At 43.5% G+C, this 23233-nt stretch overlaps 1 long non-coding RNA gene across 1 annotated transcript; it reads left to right on the top strand.

The window, feature by feature from the left end:
• The first annotated feature begins 981 nt into the window (after window positions 1-981).
• Window positions 982-14148, top strand: LOC117515097. Its single transcript, XR_004562048.1, has 3 exons — window positions 982-1009; window positions 1393-1395; window positions 14070-14148. It is a non-coding gene; the product is annotated as an uncharacterized LOC117515097 (long non-coding RNA).
• Window positions 14149-23233: the final 9085 nt, after the last annotated feature.

Below are 23233 nucleotides of genomic sequence, written 5' to 3'. Positions count from 1 at the left end.
ATAAAAAAACATATGCCATAGTAATTATTATATAAGGGCCGAATGGATCCTTGTCATTTGATTGGTGGCTTGTATGTCACGTGACATGGATTATTCGTACCATTTGGCGTTGTGTTTCATTGACCGTGCGATAGTTCTTTTTTAGTGTGCAGTTTTGGTGCTATATGTGCTATTGCACAGCCCGACCACCGCATGCTCACAAAACCAGGGGCGGCGTTTAGCTAAACATAGCAGAGTTTGCTTTGCTGGCAGACGATGATTTGAAGGAGCTAAATAATTGGACTAAATGGTAAATGGACTGCATTTATATCGTGCTTTTCCATCTGCATAAGACACTCAAAGCGCTTTACAATAATGCCTCACATTCACCCCAATGTGAGGGTGCTGCCATACAAGGTACGCACTACACACTGGGAACAACTAGGGGATTAAGGACTTTGCCCAAGGGACCTCTGGTCTCAAGCTCAATGCTTTAACCACTAGACCATCACCTCCCCTAATTGACGCTGTTAATTCTTCTAACACACACACAAAAAACCAAATCCACTACACTGTAAGCCATCTGGAGGCATGAAGAGCTGTTAGGATGTAAAGCTGGACAAACTTCTGGCGTCATTTTTTGCTGAACTGAGGAAGTACACAAAGTCTTTTTTTGTAGGAAGTACACAAAGTCAGTGCACAACATCACAGACTACATCATCACAATTTTGGACTCCAATTTAAAGTTTGTGATGGACTGTTTAAAGTTTGTGATGGACTGTTTAAAGTTTGTGATGGACTGTTAAGCACCAGTGGAACACCAAAATGTAAGTCTCTTTTCTGTTGTTTATAAATTAATAAAATATCAAATGATCTATTTTAGCCATTATATAAAACAAAAAAATGAATATTTTTCATTCTTTCAATGGAACGAATATTTCATGAGGTGAAAGATTGAATGTTCCATTCAACGAGACCTCATTGAATGGAACATTCCATCTTTCACCTCATAAAATATTCGTTCCATTGAGTCCATAAACATTCATTATTTGTATACTATTTATGATCATAGTTGTAATTACAAATACTGTACATTCACTTCCTCAAGGGCATCTATGATTAGTCATTTATTTTCTTCTTTATTTGAGTTTGATAACAGGAGATCAGCATCAACCATAAGCCAAGTGCTGCCAGTTGTCCTAGTTCTTAACAGCCATCTGAGGACGTGGCAGGGAGAGGCTTGGGATTGCTTCTCTTCAGAAACGCTTCAGAGGAATCTTTATGAGATGCCGAATGGATATGGAACCCAGAGGCAAAACTGACCAGGCGCTCTTCATTGAGCATATCTGCTTAACGGTGCAGTGCTGGATCCACAGCACATGCTGCAATGGCTGGATGCAGATGTGGTGACAGATGGTGATGCTGTAAACACTGGATCAAATGTGATACATGTACGCTGAACCAAATGTGTACAGTGCAGAAATTCTCCATAATTGGAATTATCTGTAAAGTTGGTGCATGTTCACATATGAAGAAAGCTGCTTGCCGTGTGCTTCTTACTTTTATAGCAGAGTTGGTCATTGACAAGGCTGAACACGTCTGTCCAGACCAGAATGATGAGAATGATGAGCAGACACAGCTGATGGAATTGGCGAGAAGCAAGGAAGATGATTTTCCAACAATGTTCCAAGGCTCACAGCCAAAGACTCTTTAAAACTGAGCCAAGATTGGAGAAAAAGAATCCCCAAGACAGCTGGCAAAGAAACAAATACCATGGCCACAAAACAATGACCTTCTGGAAGCCAGGGCAGAGTACACAGTGCTTTATGTCTTGGCCCAACATATTCTCTTGGTCCCTGCAAATAGTGCAGCAATAGAGCACAGTTTTACTATGGACTCATCACCTACCTAACCACATCTGGCAAAATTATCCCCTCAAATGCAAGAAACACTGATGTTCCTCAAGTGCAATGAACCCATCAGTTAACCATGTAAAAATTTGTTGACACTTCCTTTTTTCTTTATTTTGTTTTTGTAGGTCTACATGAACATGTACGCATGAACATATGTGAACTTGTTTCTGTTGATTTTTAAAGCACTCACATAAAATTAATTCTGGAATCTCAAATCCATACATCTCCATACATTCTCTTATTTTGTTTAAAATCTTCATTTTTTGATTGATTGATTGATTGTCATATAATCCTAAAATATTGACTTTCAATTCCATTTATATTTATAGTGCCAGTGTAGTGTAAGGTCTAACCTTGTATATAAGGTATTAACTAACTAAAATTCAAACATAAAACTAGAAGCACTCGGAGAGTGAAAACCTCCGCCAAGGCTATGGGGTCACTGACGCCATAACATCTACACGCTGTGGAATCACTGAACCTAAAAAAGTCTAACAATGATGATTGCTAGTAAAAAAAAGTTTAATCTGCTGTGACTGGATTAGCATGTATCCTTAGGGCGCTTGGCATCACAGTTTATTGCAACTTGCACCTTTCCCAGAAGCTACTGTCATCTGGAGCACTGATATTGATATTGCATGTGCTTATAGACAAAAACAAATAGAGACAAAATTCAATTTATTATTCAACTAAACTGCAAATATATGAAATTTTTAACATTATGAAACACTTCTCTAATAAATAATCAGTAAATTCTGAAATAGAACTATTTTTTAGTGTTGCATGTGCTACACAAGGCCATAGGGTCACTGACCCTAAAGAGATTCCTCCTTGGCACAGTGATCTATTCAACAATTCAGGTTACAACCAAAACTATGATACATACACTTTTCTTTCCTTATATTGACATCCTTGACCATGAAACATACCACTAGAACTGGAATCACTTTTATGTCTTTATTAGTTCAAAAGTTATTGTATAAAAACGATTTTTCGGTAATGCCGGTTTTCTTCTGGATCTAGCTCCATAACATTTGAAGCTACATCAAATCTGATGACACCTTACTGAATCAGTACAGATTCAGCTACAATTTGGTGTTAGATGTGCATCTCTAGCTTCATTTGTCACCTCACACTGGCACATTTTCTATTTTCCCAATATTTTTGCATATTCTGGATCACCAGATCGATCATCACCAAACTTTGTTGTTTGATAGAACATTTGACTATGTTACACCCTAATTTCTTTCAAGCCTTTCTGCCTTGTTTTTGTGGCGTTAGAAACTAGAATGTCAAAATTCCCTCTATCCCGCAATGGTGAAGAATCCTTTAAAAAATTCCTGGATCTGGATCATGATCCGGATCACCACTAAAATTTAATCACTTGTCCCTCTTGTCATTTCCAACCACTCCACAAAATTTCATCAAAATCCATTCAAAACTTTTTTAGTTATCCTGCTGACAAACAGACAGACAAACAAACAAACAAACAAACTCGACCGAAAACATAACCTCCTTGGCGGAGGTAATAATAAGGTGGTGACGAAGTGTCAACCTTGTATCTTGTGGATTCAATGACAACACTGGAAAACATGACCCACAAAACATCTAAAAAATAGAGCTCAGGTTGAAAAATACCAGAGTTCCCAGTGACAGAATAGATAGAACGTGTAGCTCTGGATGGTCCCACAAGTTTTTGTTACTAATCCAATTTTGTTATAGCTAATTCCAAACACTACTTTGAAGTGTTTTGAAACAATGATTTGAGCAATGATACACACATAAAACATAATGTGCTGTGTTGGAGGTGATCTGGATCTGGATCCGAATTCTGGATCCAAATTTCACTTTATAGACTTTTAAGGATTATGTCAAAACTACTTAACGGATTTTCACCAAATTTTCACCACACATTGGTGCTAGACCTTGGAAGACTCTACTAAATATTGGAGGCAAGATCAGGAAGACACTACTTTGTTTCAGCTTCTGAATTAAATATCAGATTGCAACATCTTGATCAGTTGGACCATTCTGGATCAGTATGAAATTACTGCATTGTGTTGTGGAATCCGGATCCAGGTAAAGTCCAGGTCATGATGTGAATCACATATCTTTTATTTTGCGTCCTGATCAACCCTTGGAGTACGTCAGAAATCTCATATTGCTCTCGTTAGACGTCTGTCCTAACTATGAGCTAAATTTGGGTTAATTCCCATCTCTTGTTAGGCGTCTCTTTACTGCAGATGGAGCATAAAGGTTTGCACATGGCTCAGCAAGGCAAAAGGCGGCATTTCAATTTGGGGCTGCAGCTGCACACACAGTGTAAACACAGTAAATGCCTCGTGTTTAGATGCACATAGCATCTGTTCAGCACCTCAGCAATATGGACTGTGCTCAGCAGATGAGATGAGTAAACACTGGAATGTCCTTGGAAAAGAATTACTATTTCAACAAGAATTTGTCAGTCAGGCACCAAGCTGACTTTGGATTTTAATTACACACCATGAGACAAACAAGCATCTGTATGTTTTTTTCTGCACAGCTACAGGGCTAAAAGACATGCAGCAAGGTTAAACTCTTAAGACATGGAAAGTAAAAGTGGATTTGAGTGTAGTTTCATGGCCGTGCGTTACATTTCTAGATGATGTGCCCTTGTGAGGTGGTAGTTAAGGGACTCATGACTGATAATGCGATGCTGTAGCGTACTGAAGGCCGACACATTCTGCAGAGGAGCTAACTGCTCTTCCTGTCGGCATCAACCTTCATGGTGCCCCACGTAACCTCGTCTCCACCGCTTCAACAGCCGACAAGTTATAGTTTTCCTATAGACATAAGCAGCAAGGAGAGAAAACTATTTGAAATCACACCATGAGAGGTGGTCTCCATTTAGTTTCTGATTTAAAATCTGTTTAAAGAAGAACGAGCACTCAGAAAGTATAACTTATGTAAATTAATTCTGTGCAGTTAGGTGATATCATAACATTTTGTTCTGCGTAGCTTTGACATTTGATCCATTTTGTCCAAAAAAAAAAAATCCCAATCATGAATTTGCACTTTCTCCAAACTGTTTGAGGTGAACAGTGTTGGGTGTGTTGGGTGGGGTTGTGGAAACCAGTGACTTAGATGCTTTTTTTAGGTTTATAGAACAGAATAGAGCCTTTATAGTCATTGTACATATACACATACATGGAATGAAATTTGTCCTCTGCATGTAACCATCCTAATTACAGTTAGACACAATCCAACCACTAGGAGCAGTGGGCAGCCACAGTCCGGCACCCGGGGACCAACTCCAGATGTAGAGACGCTGTCTTGGTCAGGGGCAGACCCTAAATAAGCATGTTTTGATTGTGGGAGTTAACCGGAGTGCCTGGAGGAAACCCACACAGACACAGGGAGAACATGTAAACTCCACACAGAAAGGGCAGGAAGCGATCCCACGACCTTCTTGCTGTGAGGCACCAGTGCTAACCACTAAGCCACCATGCCACCCAAAAATTACACACCCGAACAGGGACATGAACCCTCAGATTAAAAGTCTGATGCTCTATCATCTGAGCTATCGGGGCTCTACTGACTTTACTGACCTTGACTTTGCAGATGATGCTATGATCTTTGTGGAATGAATGATACTCTGATTGCAGCATTTGAGAAGCTCAGTGAGGAATCAGAGTGTCAGGGTTCGTCTGCTGGATCTAGACCAGACCTGGGCAAACTGCGGCCCGGGGGCCACACACGGCCCTTTGCATGTCTCTGTCCGGCCCTCATGAGGTCTGTGATTATTATTACATATATTAAAAATGTCAAGCTTGTGTGTTGCAAATCATTAGAGAGGTTTATTTAGGTATATTTAAATATTTACATAGGTCATTTTTTGTAAAATTTGTAATGGGAGACAGCCGAGTTATTGATGGTGTGGCCCTCGGACATAATTCAGGTTCCCTATGTGGCCCCTTGTAAAAATTAATTGCCCACCCCTGATCTAGACTAAAATCCAGGCTTTTAATGACTTCCTGGACTTGGCCAACAGACGTATATCTGTATGTGGAGAAAGTGCTGAACATGTAGAGACAAAAACTTATCTCAGCAGTGACTTTTATGTCTCTGGCTCCTCAGCCTTTGAGATCAAGACACATCTAGGAAGAGCTTATGGAGTCATGAGGTGACCAGACAGAGGTGTTTGGCAATGCCAATATCTTTGGAGGAGAGCAAAGGTCCCAAGTCTTTTGGATCATGGTGCTTCCTGTCAAGCCCAGTCTTGTGTTTTTTTTTTTCGTGCTCCCATGACGAAATGAGTCAAATTTCGTGACAGGGTTTTTTTTTTTTTAACTCACTATTACTAACCCTACTCCTACCCCTGACCCTAACCTTAACCATAACCTAATCTTACTCTTTCCCCCCACCCTAACCATAACCACCCCTGACCCCCCTGCTTCACTTTTAATTTCGTGCAGCCATCACGGAATGAATTAGAATGAATTTGTGCTGCCGTGATGAAAGTGAGGCGCTTGTCGTCACAATATCATAAACCAATGGATTCATGTATATTTCGTGCTGCTGACTCACGACTTGCAGCGAGACTGGGTTGTTCCTGTCTTACTGTGTAGTTGTGAGACTTGAATGCTAACCAGTGACCAAAGACTGGACATCCTTGGTGCTTTTTCTCTTTGAACAATTCTTGGATACCACTGGAATACCTTTGTGTTAAACAAGTGGAGACTAAGATGAGGAGTATCACTTCTATCATAAGGGAACTCTAACAATGACATTTAGGCCATGTGGTGTGGGGATGGACTGGTTGTATTCCTGGGTAGTTGCCATCCAGACCCCAAGGTGTTCCTGTGCGGTGAAGTATTTTTAACCTTGTCTCAGTTTGTAATATTTATTTTCAGTGACAAAATGTTTGTCAGATGTATTTGTAGCAGTCAGACGCTTGATTGCTGACAATGTTTTTATATGACTAGGCCTGAAAAAATTGAACTTGTGGTTGAGAGTAAATAAACTAGGCCCTGTTTTTCACCTATTGTGATTCTAACCTGAGGTTTGGCCCAAACTGATTTGGTTGAGTGAGTCTTTGAATATATATAAAGCAGAAGGTTATGCAGTTGGAAGCAGCAGAAAAAGCTATGCTCTTTGAAGGCTCTGTTCTTTTAAAGATTTCTCAAAGAATCTAAGCAGCACCTGGGATTTTGCCAAGAGAACTAATCTCCCAGCATTAATGAAACACATCAACAGCATATCCTTCACACAACCGTTCTAAAGCTTGACTTACATAGATTTGGGAAGGTGGATGTTGGGGAAGTGTCGTGACACGGACCCACAACAGGGGGCGTTAATGAAGGGACAATGGAATAGCCAAAAAGTAACAATTTAATGTTGTGAAGGTGCACAACGTAGTACAGACAGATACAAATATGCTTTATATCAATCCGACAAAAGGTGACGTGTGGCAGGCTCGAAGATAGGAGACGTCCGGTGCGAGAAGAGCCGGATCCCACACAGCTCTCACCACCAACGGACCTGAAGAACACCGGAGCCGCCAAGCCCTGCGCCCCAGGTGGCCACTGTCTTCAGCAGTCAGACCCGGTACTGCTGGCAGAAAACAGAAACAGTTCTGGATGAGTGTGAGTTCGCACACTCAGTAATCCCACAGTCTGTACACAGTTAGGAGGGAGAACCTCCACCTCCAATCACACACTCGTGCAGCTCCTGAGATAACCACTTATCTGGGTGTGGTGGGAGGAGAAGACGTCGCAGTCCACACCAAACGCCAACTCAGCAGACAGGGTATCCGTCCCAGGAAAACGGCTGCAAAAAGAGATCAGACTAATACTCGAATTAAGGTTCAGCAGAGAATTACCTGTATGGTAGAAGATTTCTCGGCGAGGAGGTGGAGTTGCAGTCCAGTCTTTGTAGTGGTGGTGATGGGTGACAGCTGGTGTTGATAGGTGACAGCTGTCACCTCCAGCGGCTCCGACGCCCTCTCGTGCTTGGAGCCCGCACTCCAAGCAGGGCGCCATCTGGTGGTGGTGGGCCAGCAGTACCTCCTCTTCAGCACCCCACACAACAGGACCCCCCCCCCCCCCCTCAACGGGCGCCTCCTGGCGCCCGACCAGGTTTATCTGGGTGCCGGGCGTAGAAGTCGGCCAGGAGGGCCGGGTCCAGGATGAAGCTCCGTTTCACCCAGGAGCGTTCCTCGGGGCCATACCCCTCCCAGTCCACCAGATACTGGAAGCCCCGACCCTTGCGACGGACGTCCAGAAGCCGACGCACGGTCCATGCCGGCTCCCCGTCGATGATCCGGCAGGAGGCGGTGCAGGTCCAGGGGTGCAGAGCGGTGAGGTGTGGTATGGCTTGAGCCGTGACAGCTGAAAAAACAGATGGATCCGCAGTGAAGCTGGCAGCCGTAGCTTCACTGCGGCCGGGGCTGAGGACCTTGGTGATGGGAAATGGTCCGATATACCTGTCTTTCAGTTTATGGAAGTCCACTTGGAGCGGGATGTCCTTTGTTGACAACCATACCTCCTGCCCGGGCTGGTATGCAGGGGCCGGGAAACGCCGGAGGTCTGCATGGGCCTTGGCCCTCGTCCGGGCCTTCAACAGGGCAGAACGGGCGGTCCGCCACACCCGGCGGCACCTCCTGAGGTGGGCCTGGACTGAGGGCACACCGACCTCTCCCTCCACAAGCGGAAACAATGGGGGCTGGTACCCCAAACACACCTCAACGGGGAGAGTGCCGGTGGCAGACGACACTTGGCTGTTGTGGGGCGTACTCGATCCAGGCCAGATGGGTGCTCCAGGCCATTGGGTGCGCGGAGGTAACGCAATGGAGGGCCTGCTCCAACTCCTGGTTGGCCCGCTCTGCCTGTCCGTTCGTCTGAGGGTGATACCCGGACGAGAGACTCACGGTGGCCCCCAGTTCCTTGCAGAAACTCCTCCAGACCTGAGAGGAGAACTGAGGGCCACGGTCTGAGACGATGTCCGCTGGAATCCCATGCAGACGCACCACGTGGTGGACCAGGAGGTCTGCTGTCTCCTGGGCTGTAGGGAGCTTCGGGAGGGCCACGAAGTGGGCCGCCTTGGAGAACCGGTCCACTATCGTTAAGATGGTAGTGTTGCCCTGGGACGGCGGGAGGCCCGTGACAAAGTCCAGGCCGATGTGGGACCAGGGGCGATGAGGCACTGGTAGGGGTCGGAGGAGTCCTGAGGTCCTCTTGTGGTCCGCCTTGCACCTGGCACAGGTGGTGCAGGCCTGGACGTAGTCCCGGATGTCGGCTTCCATAGATGCCCACCAGAAGCACTGCTGGACTACTGCCATGGTCCTGCGCACTCCGGGATGACAGGAGAGTTTGGACCCATGACAGAAGTCCAAAACCGCAGCTCTGGCCTCTGGTGGGACGTACATCTTGTCTTCGGGGCCGGTTCCTGGGTCCGGGTTCCATGTCAGGGGCCTCCCGGACGGTCTTCTCCATGTCCCAGGTGAGAGTGGCCACGACAGAGTGGACTCGGGGATGATGGTCTCTGGGGGGTCTGACAGCTCGGCCTTGGCTTCCTCTTCATGCACCCGGGACAGTGCATCCGACCGTTGGTTCTTGGTCCCGGGCGGTATAGTAATCTGGAAGTCAAGCGCCCGAAGACAGTGACCACGGGCTTGCCTGGGGTTCAACCGCTTGGCGGTCCGATGTACTCCAGGTTCTGATGGTCCCGTGAAAACCGTGAAGGGTCACCTCGCTCCCTCCAAACAGGTGTCTCCACTCCTCAAGAGCCTCCTCACCGCCAAGAGTTCCCGATTGCCGACGTCATAATTCCTCTCAGCCGGGGTCCAACCTGCGGGAAAAATAGGCACAAGGGTGGAGGACCTTATCGGACTCCCCGCTCTGGGACAGCACGCTCCTATCCCTGAGTCAGAGGCATCCACTTCCACTGTGAACTGGGCGAGTAGAACTGGTGCAGTCCGAGAACCGGCGTTTCAACTCCCTAAACGCGGCTTCGCACCGATCCGACCAGGTGAAGGGGACTTTTGTGGAGGTCAGGGCTGTCAGGGGGCTAACTACCTGACTGTAGCCCTTAATGAACCTCCTGTAGAAGTTCGCAAAACCGAGGAACTGTTGCAGCTTCCTACGGCTTGTTGGGTGGGGCCAATCTCTCACTGCCGCAACCTTGGCTGGATCAGGGGCGATCAGTTGGAGGAGATTATGAACCCCAGGAAGGACAAAGAAGTGCGGTGGAACTCGCACTTCTCGCCCTTCACAAACAGCCGGTTCTCCAACAACCGCTGTAGGACCTGACGTACATGCTTGACATGAGTCTCAGGGTCCGGAGAAAAGATGAGATGTCGTCTAGATACACGAAGACAAACCGTGCAGGGAAGTCCCGCAAGATGTCATTAACCAATGCTTGGAACGTCGCGGGGGCGTTTGTGAGGCTGAACGGCATGACCAGGTACTCAAAGTGACCTAAGGGGGTGTTCTTCCACTCGTCTCCCTTCCGGATCCGAACCAGGTGGTACGCATTCCTAAGATCAAGTTTAGTGAATATTTGGGCTCCATGCAGGGGCATGAACCATGATTTCGTTCAGCCCTCTGTAATCGATGCATGGACGGAGTCCGCCGTCCTTCTTACCCACAAAAAACAAACCCGCACCCATCGGGGAGGTGGAGTTCCGGATCAACCCGGCAGCTAAGGAGTCCCGGATGTAGGTCTCCATTGATTCGCGTTCTGGACGTGAGAGGTTGTACAGCCTGCTGGATGGGTACTCAGCGCCCGGAATCAAATCGATGGCGCAATCGTACGGTCGGTGCAGGGGAAGGGCGAGTGCCAGATCTTTGCTGAAGACGTCAACAAGATCGTGGTACTCACATGGCACCGCCGTCAGATTGGGGGGGACTTTGACCTCCTCCTTAGATGTCTCACCGGGTGGAACCGAGGATGCTAAACACTCCCGGTGGCAGGTTTCGCTCCACTGCGTCACAACCCCAGACGGCCAATCAATCCGGGGATTGTGTTTCAACACCCATGGAAAACCCAGAATCACTCAGGAGGTAGAAGGTGTTACATAAAACACAATCTCCTCCCTGTGATTCCCAGACACCACCAAAGTCACTGGCTGTGTCTGGTGTGTGATTAATGGAAGAAGAGTGCCATCTAGTGCTCGTACCTTCACAGGGGAAGGCAGAGCCACCAGAGGGAGCCCTACTTCCTTTGCCCATCTGCTGTCCAGCAGATTCCCTTCCGACCCCGTGTCTACAAGTGCTGGGGCGTGAAGGGTTAAATCCTCACTAAGGATTGTGACTGGGATTCGTGCTGATTTCGGGGTTCCCCCGCGTGCGTGTTATGGCCCACCCTTAGCCCAGTTTCTAAGGACGGGCGTTGTAGTTTGACCGTTTGGGACAGTTCCTCTGTATGTGACCACTAGACCCACAGAAAACACTCCCCGCGGGCCTGCCTCCTTTGTCTGTCATTTGATTTCATTTGGCCCTGCTCGTGTCCATAGCTTCGTCAGCAGGGGGAGCTGTAGCCACACGGGGCCCTCTGGCTGTGGAGCGTGGGGACGATGGCACCCTTTCGGACCTGGAAGGAAGAGGGACGGCCCGTGCCTGGTCACGCCCCCCGCCCTGCTCCCGACGGTGTTCCTCTAACCGGTTGTCTAAGCGTATAACCACGTCGACAAGCCCGTCAAAATCCTGCGGTTCCTCCTTAGCCAGCAGGTGCTCCTTCAGGACCGGAGACAGCCCGTTTATGAAGCCGGCGCGGAGTGCAACGGTATTCCAGCTGGACCTCGCAGCCGCGATGCGGAAGTCGACTGCATACTCGGCTGCACTCCGGCGCCCCTGTCGCATTGACAGTAGCACGCTCGAAGCGGTCTCGCCTCTGTTGGGATGATCAAAAACCTGTTTGAACTCCCTTACAAACCCAGCGTATGACGTTAGGAGCCGTGACTTCTGCTCCCAGAGCGCCGTAGCCCAGGCGCGTGCCTCTCCTCGAAGCAAATTAACAACATAAGCCACCCGGCTAGCGTCTCAGGCGTACATGACGGGACGCTGTGCAAAGACGAGCGAGCACTGCATTAGGAAGTCCGCGCACGTCTCGACACAACCTCTGTACGGCTCCGGAGGGCTTATGTATGCTTCAGGGGATGGTGGGGGGGGGGGGGCGTTGAACGACCAGTGGAACGTTTGTGTCTGACAAAGGACCAGCAGGAGGAGGTGCTGCAGTAGCGCCTTGATCGCGCGCCTCCACCCTGGCGGTGAGAGCCTCCATCCTCCGATTGAGGATAATGTTCTGCTCGGTTACCAGATCCAACCGAGCAGTGAAAGCGGTCAGTATTTGCTGCAGCTCCCCTAACACGCCTCAGCTGTCCCTGCAGCTGCAAATACTGTATAAATTAACTTGGTGATTTGTACTATAAGTCAGCATGTGAATGAATGCTGCGGATGATTGTAAATGAAGTAGCCAAGCTAAAAAGCTGTGGTTTCAGTGCTCTGCATGAACACACATGAAGGTTGACCTGCCCCTCATGAAGTTAAATTGCCTCACTGTGCTTAGAAAATAAACAAGCTCAAATACCTACAACACAATAGTTCAGGCTCATGAAGTTTCCATGGTGATTCAACCCTGGATGGGGGTTCTAGTTCACTAGGCATCGTTCTCCCAGTATCTGCATTCAAGTTATTTTAGGGACCAGAAAGCCATTTTTGGATGGCCACAAAGAAAAAAGTGTGACATCAGAAAAGAACCCAGAAAAAAATAAAGAAAAGCACATTCACAAGCACATTGGATGACTGTCCTGGGCATGTTTCATGTACATCACATGCACCTGTTTTATTTCATCATAACAACCAGACTGATTTCCTCCTTAATGCACATAAATCAGTCCAATCACTGAGATTAACCCTGCTGACATTCTACAAGGATATTTCTAACTGTGATAAATCAGGATGTGAAGACTACAGTTGCCCAAGAATGTGATCTAGGCCGTGGTTTGATGACATCAGACTTGTACCATGTGATGCGTGTAGAAACAGCCATAGCCTAACCATGGCATAATCACTGTATAACTTTAGCATAACCTTGGTGCTTCTGGAAAATATCTCTTGATGTCAAACAATGATGTTGAAGGGTCTATAAATTTCAAGGAATAACCAAAGTATGTCAAAGTTTGCATTGGAAAAATACATTTTTTGAACATGTTTAAAATTCTGCCATAGTTAAAACAAGACCCCAGAACAATGATTATTAACTGAGCAAGAGGTCTATATGGGAAAATATCAGATCGAGGTGTTGATGGTGTGGACCGAGTGTTTAGCGAGGTCTGTGCGAAAAACACGTAGGTCTGATATTCCCTACAGACAGAGCAAGCAAGGTTAATAATTCATTCATCATATGGCTATTATATGTATAAAAACATAAACTTACAGTATTGGCCGAATAGGAAAGTTGCTGATGGTTGTAGGCTCATAGTCAGACCCGTTGCTTTCTTCACCTCCATGAAGAACTTGCTAATAGATGCGGTCGTTAGCAGGTAAGCTTTCAATCTGTGTGTTTTTTTCCGACTAGGATTTTCTAATCATGTTTTTAACTTTCTGGTTTGTAATGAATGTGATACGCGTTCTGGCCTGATTGTCATGGTAACCGGTCTGATATGGGAAAATATCAGACCGGGAATCAGCCAATCAGAGTGCGCGTGACATCGTAGCTATTTAATAATCTGGTTTATTATGGTATAACTTTGGACTGCCTAAGTTTTTTCAAGGTATAGAATAGCATAACCCCAATGACACTGACCTTTGCTGAGAAAATTTTTTCAGGGCAATTCTGGGGTTGACCGTTATCCACATACCAAGTTTGTCGGGGATCAGACAATGGACCTGGTAGGAGTAGGGGAACAAGCAGACAGATAAACCAGAATGTTGACCTTTGATACCATCAACCTTGACCTTTGCCAAAACACAAACCTTAAAGAGTATTCTGGGGTTTATTGGTCTATGGTGCAATCAATGGCACACCAGCACTGCATGTACGGGTGCACAGATGAGTGCAAGCATGTATGGGCATGAAAACAGCATCTGGTGGTATACAAATAATGAATGTTTATGAGTTCAATGGTCCGAATATTTCATGAGATGACAGATGGAATGTTCCACCTTTCACCAAATTAAGTATTTTTTCCAATGAAAGAATGTAAAAACATTCATTATTTGTTTTATGTAACGGCTAAAACAAGTGCTTGTCATTTAATATTATATTAATTCATAAACTACAGAAAAGGGACTGACATCAACAGTCAAAGCGAACTTTAAATAGGAGTCCAAAATTGTTCTCAGTCAACTTGGAAAAACAGTCTGTGATACTTCAAAAAAGACTTTGTGCACTTCCTCAGTCCAGCGAAAAATTGCATCAGAAATTAGTCCAGCTTTTCATCCTAACAGCTCTTCATGCCTCCACATGGCTTACAGCATAGTTGATTTGTGTGTGTGTGTGTGTTAGAAGAATTAGCAGCATCAATTAGCTCCTTTAAATCATCGTCCGCTAGCAAAACAAACTCTGCCATGTTCAGCTAAACGCCGTCCCCGATCGGGTGAGCGCACACGGTGGTTGGGGTGTGCAATAGCACATTTCATATAGTACCAAAATTGCACGTTAAAAGGAACTACTGCACAGTCAATGAAACAAAATGGCAAATGGTACAAATAATCCATGTCACATGACATACAAGCCACCAATCAAATGACAAGGATCCACTCAGCCGTTACATAAAAACTAATGACACTCATGCTGTGTGCTGCTTTGTGCTGGATAGAAGATAGGGCCCACGCAAATACAGCTAACGTCAGCAGTTCCTGTGAATTACAAGCACTGGCGTGTCGTTTTTGTGGCTTTCTGACAAGCAGCAGTTGTTAAATTTCAGCTTACACCAGAAATCCTGGCAGGGATAAAACTAGTCACTCTGTCCTTAAGCATAATCATCAGCCTCCCACTCTTGGCAACTCCCCTCTCTGCAAGCACGCATGAGCACACACATAAATAGCTTCACACCTGGACACAGACACACAAACACACCCACTGCCGTATGCAATAAAGGACCAAGAAGACGCATTCTGTTTTACTCATCCACAGGGGGTCAGTAACTTGTTAGAGCTGAGGGAGGATGACGCGGCGGGAGATGTGCTCCCTGTCTGTAGGTTTTTCACCTGAAAATATCAGCATGCCCTTGCGCTCAGAGGTCACTAGGACGATTCATGACTTCATTAGCAGTACATCATAAAATATGCCAGGGAGTTTCCACGACTAAAATAGAGTACTGTGGGCATTTTGCCTGTTTTATTCTTCTCTAACCTTTTTTCCATTCTGGGATTTTTTACCGCTCATCTTATTGGTTTATAATTTATTACCCTTTTATCGTTTGTTGTGACCTTTGCATCTCTGTGAAATGCTCCATAAAAAGGAAGTTTATCATTTCTCACTAGCTACTCGCTGCACAGTGTCAGCCTTCATGATCGGTTTGAAAAGCAGCAGAGGAAGTGGATATTTACTTGCAATGAATCAGTCTGCTCACTTGTTATTTTTTGGACAAATCTACAGAAATGCCCCAAGCTGTCAGCTGTCTGAAATGTTAGGCATTGCTGTGTTGATGACCTGAATGAAAATATCGGCTGCACCTACACTGGCACTGATGGACATTCATATTTTAAAAATATATATGTATAAATCACTGAGCTGGACTTGACTATATATAGCTGACAGAAAACAGTCCACGCTGTCATCTGCATCGTCTGTGACACCGATCACACTGACACTCTGTTAATACAGCAAATGCAGCTAGACTGTAAATATAACGCAATGCTAAAATACCCTCGGCTGTATGAGCATTGTGATTTTGATTTGATTAGATTTTTATTTGTATAAAATGTAAACGTGTAAGATAACACAGTATAAAAATGTATTAAATAAACATGGATACATAAATATACAGGGTAATACAAAAAGCATAAACGCTTGTTTCCATTGTGGCCCAACAAATTGTGTTCTTTATAATTTGCAGTTGTTGAATTAATTATTAAGATCCTATTGTTTTACGTACAATTTGTACATGTTCAACTCAAATCATCATTTGTTCATGTTGTGCAAATGAAGGAATATTTGTACCCTCTGCACATGTGCAGTTATTAATGAGGCAAATTTAACTCCACAGGAAGTTAGCTTTGAGTTTGCAAAAGTTAGCTTGCAAGCTAACGTCTGCAAAATGTCTTGTAAATGACTCCAGAGGTGTTATCAGATAACAAAAACTAGAAGTGTTTATTTCTCGCTAACTTTTACATAATATACCAGGAACTAAGCTGTTAGCAAGTAGCTACACCAGGAAGTGACATCACCATGCTAACCTCGGTGAAATTTCTTGTAAATAATTTCAGAGGTGTTATTAGGTTCCAAGAACAGCGTTTTCAGTTTTAGAAATGTTTATTTCTCACTAGCTTAAAAATAACATATGAGAAACATGTATATAAACGCACAAAATGAAGCAATTTTATAGAGACCAGTAACTGACGTCACAGTGCAGCTCTACTCTGATTGGCTATCACCCGTGTCATTCAAAAAAAAAAAGAGAATCAGATTGAAACAGACTGTCACTTTTTAACCTCTTACATTATCTCTTAAAATACATCAAGGTTAGCCATCTTTGAACTTGTCCAAGGTCTATGTCCCAAGAATGTTCCCTGTGAAAGAGTCTGGCAGTAACAGGACTGGACTTATACTGAGCACACCCAGACGGACAGACAGAAAGATGAAAAGCCTTAGCAATACCAGAAGACCATATTTGATGGCCTTGGCTAAAATGTAAAGTTGACAAAATTTCCTTTAACCTTAATAGATTTTGAGTTTTAAACCAACTCAAATTCTTAAGATTTTTTGAGATAACTTTAGTTTTCTAGACAAACTAGCAAAATCCAGACCTACAGGCAGGTATTTGTTTGCTTCACTTTGCAACCAATGCTTTGATCTTAATTGCACAATACCACTGACATTAAAGCCATCAATAGCATCAAAGACCGAAGTGAGTGACATTAAAAGCATGCTGAATCTTTCTCACTGAGCTTTGAACCTGACTAATCATTACTTTTAGTGGCTTTTCTAATTAACATGGTAAGGAAGGAAGGAAGGAAGGAAGGAAGGAAGGAAGGAAGGAAGGAAGGAAGGAAGGAAGGAAGGAAGGAAGGAAGGAAGGAAGGAAGGAAGGAAGGAAGGAAGGAAGGAAGGGACGAAGGTTGTGTGTGGGCAGAAGATTGCTACATACAGATGAGGACAACATTTTGAGCCCCTCTATGAAATGTAAAGTCTTCTTCAAAATGTATGCTTTTTTCTAAAAGGTATTTTCAACATAGCATTTCTAAACATCTAGTTTTCTTTTGGTTGCTTACATAATTTTACTTTCTACACAGAAACAAAATTATTTCACAACAACCAAAAACTAGCAGGGTCAAACTTATTTGCTCCTTTTTGCTGGATAACAGCTTGCAGTCCTTTATAGTAGTTTTCATCAAGTCTTAGACATATCTCCTGAAGAATCCCAGCTCATTCTTCTTTGGCAACTCAATGGTCTTCTGGGACTGACCTTGGTCTTTAGTTCACCCACAGATTTTCAAAGGGATTACAGTTGGGGGTTTGTACAGGCCAGACAATAATGTTCACTTTGGTCTTCTGGAGGTAGATCTTCAACAGGAGTTATGTATGCTTTGGATCGTTGACGTGTTGGAAGACAAAGTGACGACCCAGACCGAGTTTTGGTGCTGACTGCTCAACCATATCTCATGGCATTTCATGATGCCATCATGAAATATTATTTAATCTATTAGTCTGTGATACCATCACGAAATGTAGTAGATTTTCATGCTTGTACCATAAACTAATTTTATGATGGTATTATGAAATCATAGATCATGAATGGGGGGTTGCGGACCCACAGTGTGGTGTTCGGGTTACAGTTAGGTAGGGTGTGGGTGGGTTGGGGTTAGACAATCACATCACAAAAATCTACTACATTCCATGATAGTGTCACTATCTAATAGCGTGAGGCTGGACTGCTTGAAGTTTTCTTTCAAAATCTTCACATATTCTTTTTTCTTTATGATTCCTTACACCATGAGGAGATTCCCAGTTCCAGATGCAGTGAAGTATCCCAACAACATAATACTCCCACTACCGTGTTTCACTGTATGGGCAGTGCCCTTTGGTTTATATGCCCCTCCCCTCTTTCTCCAAACATAAGCAACATCTCTGTGGCCAAAGAGCCATAGAGATGTCATAGTTTAATTTAGTCTCATCTGACCAAAGGACACACTTCTAGTGTGCATAATCTTTCTCCAGGTTGTCCTTAGTGTACTTGGTGTACTTCAGTCTGACATGAAGTTGTCTCTTCTGCAAAAGTGGAGTTTTTCTTGGTCTGCAACCTCACAGTCCATTCATGTCCAGAGTTCTAGTGACTGTCTTCTTTCAGACTACAGTTCCTGACTTGGCTAAGTCATTCACTAGTGTCTTGGCAGTTGTTCTGGGGTTTTTAGACACATTTCTCATTAGTTTTCTTTACAGAGTCTTTGAAATCTTGCACTTCCTACCTCTGCAGATTTGTCCTGTACTATGCATCTCTCTTTGAATTTCTTGATGATACTTCTCACTCCAGGTCTTGACACTTGGAAATGCTGTGATAACTCCTTCTCTTGCTTTGTGAGCATCAACAATTCTTTTTCTCAAGTCTAAACTGATTTCGTTTGATGCTTTCTCAAGTGACAGCTCAAACCCTTATTAAAGTTTTTATACTGTGTGTAGACTGGAAGATAACCCCCCTGTGTTAACTTGATTTTAGAGGCTTTGAGCTTTACAAAGTTAAAACACATCATTGCACAACAGTGGTTTGTGTTATGATTCAACAAAAAGGTCAGTTCTTAAGGAGACATGACAAGAAACAGCTGCAAGCAGTTATTCAGCAACACATAGTTGACTATTCACATCATAAGGGCTAATAATTTTGTTTTTTAATGAAATATTTTTGTTTCTTTGTGCAAAGTAAAATAATGTAAACATCCAAAATGAAACTTGCTACTATGATCATTGTAGCAAGGTTATAAAGTTACAGTGATAATACGTTCTTTGTTATATTTCCAAAATTGTGGAATAAACCAGATTATCCTCACAAAAAATCTATTATAAAATGTACAAATAATATACAGGTTTCACCAAAACATCAAATCTAGGCTTGCATCTCAGATGTACCTGGCAAATTGCAGTTGAACTTTCAGGGTCTTCTTTTCAAGAAAACCCTCCTCTGTGCCACTTTATCATGAAGCTGCATAACTGGGAATACAAAATGCAAAACATGCGCTATGCACAATTTCTCCAATCACAGCCACAGAAGCCCATAGCTTCTGCTAGGTTGTCTGGGTGTCTTGGTGGCTTTCCTCACTCTTCTCCTTCTTGCACAGTCACTCAGTATTTGAGAATTATCTACTCTACACAGATTTACCATAGAGTGCCATAGTGTTTGTATTTCTTCACAACTGATGTAAATAAAGTTCAAGACATATGACTTGGAAATGTTTATGTATCCATCTGCTGACTTGTCTGAAGAAAACTGGCAATAAACCTGATTATTTACAGGTATTATACCAAAGTGTTCCATTACTTATGCAACCTATTATCTGAGCTGTTATATTTTTAATGAATTCATTTCAAGTTGTAGAGATTTGCTTTCAGTTTGGGTTTAAGGAAGATAATTTTAGATTTTGTTTATTTTATTTTATTTTATTGGATTTGAAATGGCATAAACAAATTAAAATGTGTGAAATACCAAGTGTTCCAATACTTTTGGAGAGCACTGTATCTTCAAGTCTCCAGGCTAGTTTCAACCTGCTCTCTACTCTCACTACGAGTCACAATTTCATGTGCAGACATCTTACTCCATGGAGACTCCTGTCTGATTTTGTCTGCCAACCTGTCTATCACCACTGCAAACAAGAAAGGACCCAGAACTGATCCTTGTTGTAATCCCACCTCTACCTTGAATGCATCTGTGATTTCTACTGTACATCTCACCATTGTCACACTGTCCTTGTACATATCCTGCACCACCCTCACATGCTCTGCCACTAAAGACTTCCTCAATACCACAACTCTTCTCTTGGCAGCCTGTCATAAGCTTTTTCTACACTGACAGAAACAACATATAACTTCTTCTGGCCTCCTCTGTACTTCTCTATCAGCACTCTCAGAGCAAACATTACAACTGTAGTGCTCTTTCTTGGTATGACACCATATTGCTACTCAGATATCTTTAGCTCTTTTCTAAGCCTAGCTTCCACTACTCTTTCTCATAACTTGCTGTGTCTGATCAACTTTATGCCTCTGTAAGCAGCTCTGCACATCGCCCTCATTCTTAAAAGTCAGAACCAATACACTTCTTCTCCATTCCTCAGGCATCCTCTCACTTTCCAAGATTTACAGTCTGGTTAAAAACTCCACTGCCAGGTGTCCTCACTTCATCCTTACTAATATGCTGCACTTCCTGGCTTACTCTCTCCACATCATCCAGCCTTCTATCTCTCTCATTTCAGAGAAATAAAGCCTTATTTTGTGATTGTTGAACAAGTCACATTCTATAACTCAAAAACCACACTCACAAGTCCACATGCATCCTTGCACGGAATTTGTACGAATGTTGCTGAAGCAGACACTTCTTCTTTCTCTCATTGCCCCTTTCAACATACGTACGTATATGTGGTTTTGAAGTTACATGCAGCATGAAATGAGATTGTTTGTCAGGTTTTTTTTTATTTCCAAAGTCACAGATGCCACCACAGCCTGATGATAAAAATAGATAGAAAGCCTATTCTTTCATTTTTCCCCCCTAAAGCTTCCCTTGCAGGCATACAGAACACCTTGCATATGTGATATTTTTTTTTTCCCCTTCCACTATGCCTGCAGGGAAATTGTTCTCCAGGCTGAAATGATCTTATCACCTGCCCAACCATTTTCTAAACACGACAGTGACAAGTTGCCTCATTTTCTGTCTTTTACCAAATAAAGCATATCACAAGAGTTCAGAGTTAGCTTTGGTGCTCAAATATATTGTCGTGCACTGCACCAGGCAGACCTCAAGTTGGGCAAAAGTGGTATTAACACATTTGATGCAGTTAAAAATAAACTTTATTCACACTGGTGCAATTATATTGTTGTTGGAAACATTTTACTTCAAAATTTGCTGTATATGTTGTCCAGTTTGACAGCTCATTGCACTAGATTTTTAAAAATTAATTGACTTTATTTGCACCTTAAACTGAAAAAAATTAATAAATTCCATTCAGAGGTCAGCTAGATTTCTACAAGCTTTCAAATTAGGCAATAACCCTGTTATGTCTGGTGACTTGCAGACGTTCATGATGGATTTTACGGTCGCAAATTGAGTTTTACCGGTAACACGTTAGCCGAGCCAGTAAAACTGATATTTGTGACCGCAATCCAGCATTAACTTCCGCAAATCATCAGACACAACAGGATTTTTCCCATTCTAATCCAATTCCATCGTTTGCACAGTTAATTTTTCTGTAAGTAATTTGGTCGGCGAATCATTGTGAAAGGGTGTGGTCGGCTCGTCAAAGCTTACTGTTGCAACAGTGTCTTTTTAGAGGTGGGTGATACCGGAATTTTGGTATTGATCCGATACCAAGTAAATACAGGCCCATTATCGCCGATATCAATACCGATACCGATACTGATACTTTTTCATATTTAAGCTTCATAGAGACAAAGGATCCAAAAAAACCTGGGATAGAATTTCACCAAACATTGTATGTGACAACAAAATACATTATTATCACAATCAACATTTTTGTTTAAAAAATATCACTCAACACAACTTAAAATCTCCTGAGGTAGAGGGCTGACAAACCACAATACAAGGGTGCACTGCTCCATGTTGTATGACACAGCGCAGCTCTACTCTTACAGACAGAGAGTAGACTTTGATGAATCTGCGTATGCAGCAGTCAGTGCGTGCGGGAGAGAAAAAAAGCTTGAGTATCGATCTTTTTACACAAGGATCGTTTAGTATAATACCAGCATTGGTATCGATATTATCGATATTAGGATCAATCCGCCCACCTCTAGTCTTCATGCCAAACTGGAAATTCTGTGAGCAGACCCACAGATTTCTCCATTTTGTCAGCTGCATTGAGTTAAATCCACAGTAAATCCATCAGTAAATCCATTAAATCCACTAATTTCGGGATCGTCATCGCTACACTAGTTTCTGTCGGTCTCAGGTGACAGCGTCATTGTTGACACCTGCACAGCAACACGGTCAGGGGGCGGAGTAACGCATCAAATGTGAAATGGTTTTAATATTTTGCTACTATTTACGCAATATTTTATGGTCTGAAATCTCACATGATTAACCAGTCAGATTCGTGGAAAAAATGCAGTTGGATTAGAATTAATATTTGAGTTTAGATTAAATTGCATATATTGTTAAGATGTTGTTTGGTGGAAAGATCTTTATTGTGAGAACAAATTCTGGATCACTACTTTCTGATGACTTTTATAGAAAAATATAATTTATGTATTATTAGATATCACTTCAAATGACACAGCCTTTGCCATGAAGCTCAAAACTGAGCTCAGCTGCATCCTGTTTCCACTGATCATCCTTGAGATGTTTCTACAGCTTAATTGGAGTCCAGCTGGGGTAAATTCACTTGTTTCTATATGAAATGGAAAGGCACACACCTGTCTACATATAAAGCCCTACAGTTGACAGTGCATGTCAGAGCACAAACCAAGCATGAAATCAAAGGAATTGTTTGTTAACCTCCAAGACAGGATTGTCTCAAGGCACAAATCTGGGGAAGGGTACAGAAAAATTTCTGCTGCTTTGAACGCCCCAATGAACACAGTGGCCTCCATCATCCATAAAAGGAAGACATTTGGATCCACCAGGACTCTTCCTAGAGCTGGCTGGCCATCTAAACCAAGTGATTGGCAGAGAAGGACCTTAGTCAGGATGGTGTCCAAGAACCCGATGGTCTGAGCCCTGGCATTCCTCTGTGGAGAGAGGAGAACCTTCTAGAAGGACAACCATCTCTCCAGCAATCCACCAATCAGGCCTGTATGGTAGAGTGGCCAGACCTAGGCCATTTCTTAGTAAAAGACACCTGGCAGCCTACCTGGATTTTGCCAAAAGGCACCTGAAGGACTCTCAGACCTTCAGAAACAAAATTCTCTTGTCTGATGAGACAAAGATTGAACTCTTTGTCATGAGTGCCATGCATCAATTATGGAGGAAACCAGGCACCATC

The sequence above is a fragment of the Thalassophryne amazonica genome, chromosome 8, assembly GCF_902500255.1.
Source record: "Thalassophryne amazonica chromosome 8, fThaAma1.1, whole genome shotgun sequence".
Taxonomy (NCBI): Eukaryota; Metazoa; Chordata; class Actinopteri; order Batrachoidiformes; family Batrachoididae; genus Thalassophryne; species Thalassophryne amazonica.
Note: the sequence above shows the minus strand (reverse complement) of the source record. Positions and strands in the feature narration are given on the sequence as shown.